Below are 3,305 nucleotides of genomic sequence, written 5' to 3'. Positions count from 1 at the left end.
AAAAAAAAAAAAAAAAAAAAAAAAAAAAAAAAATTCTCTTACCAAAAATGTTGCAAAAAATGTACCAAATCTAGAGACTGAAATGAACTCTCAGGTGAATGAGTCATTTAACCCCAAATAAATGTGATCAAAAAACACTCCATAAAACGTCATAGTCAAAATTCTAGAAATTCGAAATAAAGACAGAATGACATCCATAGAGCCTGACGTCAACTCAGGCGCCGGAAGTGCCTCCTCGGAGAGTGGCCCTGGCGGCCATAGCGGCAGAGGCAGCGGCCGTGGCAGTGGCCCTGGGAGTGCTGTTTTAGCTGGCCATCTGATCCCCCGGTGTCGTGGCTGATAGAGGACATGACATGTGGTCCGATGGACGATATGACTGTGAAAGAAATACTGGAGAACAAGTACCAACGTGGAGTCAGCCCAGTGATGGTTACCATAGAGTACTTAATAGTGTGCCAAAGAAACCACCACTACTAGGAAAGAGACCACCTCTGCTAGGAAATAGACCACCACTGTTAGACAGACCTGGTAAAGGAAGGTACAGTAGATATTATAGTGATGTTGATTACCAAGAAGATGACGAGAACAGCATTTTTTCTCATGATCGAAGAAGTGATCCACCTCAGAGAGAAGATGAATCTGGCTACCGATGGTCAAGATATAATTATTCTGCAAGCTGCCAGAGTGACTACACACACATAAGATGTGACTTCAGACGAAAAAGTTTCTACTCTTCCTGTTATACGAGAGACTGGTCTTCTGATACAGTCGATCCTCTTTTTTACCAAGAATCACCCGTAGGTCGAAAGGACCGTGCAGTAGATAAGATTGTGCCAAAGAAACCACCACTAGTAGAAAAGAGTTCATCATTGCTAGACAGACCTGATGAACAATGCTACAGTATGTATTACAGTGATGTTGATTCCCAAGAATATGGTGAAGGCCGCAGTTTTTCTCATGATCAAAGAAGTGGTCCACCTCAGAGAAGAGATGAATCTGTTTATCGATGGTCAAGATATGATCATTCTGCAAGACACCAGAGTGACTCCAAGCACATGAGAGATGGCTTTAGAAGAAAAAGTGTCCACTGTTCCCATTATATGAAAGATCAGTCTCCTCATACAAGGGATCCTCCTATTTTCCAAGAATCATCCGTGGTCCAAAAGGACTCTCCTCACAAAAGATCTGTTTCCAGCATCAGTAGCAGAAGCTGCTCCAAAGTCCGAAACGAGAGGTCCTCTTCCCACCAGCCTCAGCATAGAAGTAAAGAGAGATGGGTCCAGTCTTTGAAAACACCAAGATATACTTCAATCTCAAGTCCAACAGCAAAGGTGTTGTATGAACCCAGCAAGATAACTGAGAAGGAACTTGCTGAGGCTGAAAGCAAGTACTCTGAGGAAAAGTTCAAGACATCAGAGGAGAACAACTTGCCCCAGATTTCTGACATCCAGGTGGAACCTATAGCACCGTTATGCACCGAAAAGCCAGAGGAACCAGAGACCAAGCCAACAAACAGTACAGAATTATTTGAATTTAGTCAGCTCAGCAGTCGCTCGAAAGCAATAGCATCGAAAATGGAAGAGATTGAACAGGCTTATGGACAATGCAGCGAAACTGTCAGGATGGTGGTGAGAAGGTTAATTGAAAATGATCCTTCCCTAGAAAAGGCTATACAGTTTGCACTGAGGGAGAGTCTACAGGAAATAGTCGATGAATGTGTTGAAGAATTCAATCGTTTCATTGCAGAGTATGATGCTTCTACTGAATCATTTGGAAATCCTTTTGAGAGCACATAGTTGTCAGGCAAAAAAAAAGAAAAAAATGTTTCTAGATTTTCTTTTCCTGGACTATGTAGATCCATAATATATGCAATTATTGTGATGAAGAGAAATACTTTATGAGTTTTCAATATCAAATAAACATCTAAAGCAGTCTGTGTGAAATATTTCAATTTTTTTTTCTATGCAGGACCTACTAATCCATATTCATCATACACCCCCAAATAGCCAGTTAACTGTTTAAGCTTTGAAAAAGCAGTTCTGGAGGGCTGTTCTCTATATTTACTCATGTTACATAATCTCCCAAATGTGTAATTTGTTTGGTCATATGAGTGTTACTTACAGATTTGAGATCATTCTGTCTAAATATTAGTAGTCTGTTTACATTTCATGGAGAGTGATATCATTGAGAAATTTTGCAATTCTGAGTTGTGATTTTTATTATCTTGTTGCTTGCTTGTCTTAGGCTTCATAGGTTTTAATATGCTAGATTATAATATCTTAAAATGTGAGCACTTTGATATCTTAAAGGATATTTGCTTTGAAAATAATTCTGATTCAGTGAAAATACAACTTCTAAAGCCTCTAAGAGACATCAAAATAAAATATTTTTTCTTAGTCAATGAACAATCTTGTCCCTTCCATAAAAATACTCTTAAAGCTGTTAACTATGGTGATATCTTAGTTTCATGTACAATACTAAGAAAAAGTGAGGAGCATTGGAAAATCTTTTTGATCAATTGAAGCAAAACTTTAAATACATAAGTACTGGAGTTTTACTTTTATAATCTCATATTCTCTATGTCAAATTAGATTAATACAGTGCTTAGAATGAAATGATTTACAAATTTTTGGTGGATTACTTTGTGATCTTGTGAGTTCTTTGATTGGGTGCCTTTGAGAGGTCCTTAGTCTTTCCTATGTGTTCTTGGAAAAAACACAGAAAAATATGATGTAAGTACAGTATAGTGCAGTACCCCTTTACCAAGCAGTCTGAGTAAGTATTCCTACATGAGTGAGCCATCAAATCATGGGCTAGATTAGAATCTTAACTGGGACTATTGGAATAGTTCACTAATTTGCTAGTCACTACCAGCCCCCCACTGGCACTGAACCAAAACATCTAATTTTGTGGCATTAGTTAACAAATCATGTTTTGTCATTATTACTGGATTTGTTATTGCATTTTCTTTCCATTTTCACTCATTTGACATTAGTTTTAGTGGCCTCTTAGTATGTAAAGAGCTACTCCAAAGCACAGGAAGATTGTATTAAAAGTGGAAAGAGCAGTATAGTTTTTATGGATCCTAAGCCACAAAATGTGTATTATGCCACTACACATTTTTAGATACTAATTTAGGACATTTAATTTTTTTGTTTTTTTTTTTAATTTATGATTCATGTATTGAATAAATGCAATAAGCAGATAAGCAATGATATAACAAGTAACAGGCCAATATAAAATGTGGATTTCATATTTTTTTTTAAAAATCTAAACTCTTGTCAATTAAGAAGAAAACACTGTTA

The 3,305-nt window shown here is 37.1% G+C and overlaps 1 pseudogene; it reads left to right on the top strand.

Moving 5' to 3' along the window:
- The first annotated feature begins 235 nt into the window (after positions 1 to 235).
- Positions 236 to 1,915, top strand: LOC102015663 (annotated as a pseudogene).
- Positions 1,916 to 3,305: the final 1,390 nt, after the last annotated feature.

This window comes from Chinchilla lanigera, unplaced genomic scaffold, assembly GCF_000276665.1.
Source record: "Chinchilla lanigera isolate Chin_1 unplaced genomic scaffold, ChiLan1.0 scaffold00128, whole genome shotgun sequence".
NCBI classification, from domain to species: domain Eukaryota; kingdom Metazoa; phylum Chordata; class Mammalia; order Rodentia; family Chinchillidae; genus Chinchilla; species Chinchilla lanigera.
The sequence above is the reverse complement of the archived record's forward strand: the minus strand, read 5'-3'. Positions and strand labels throughout refer to the sequence as shown.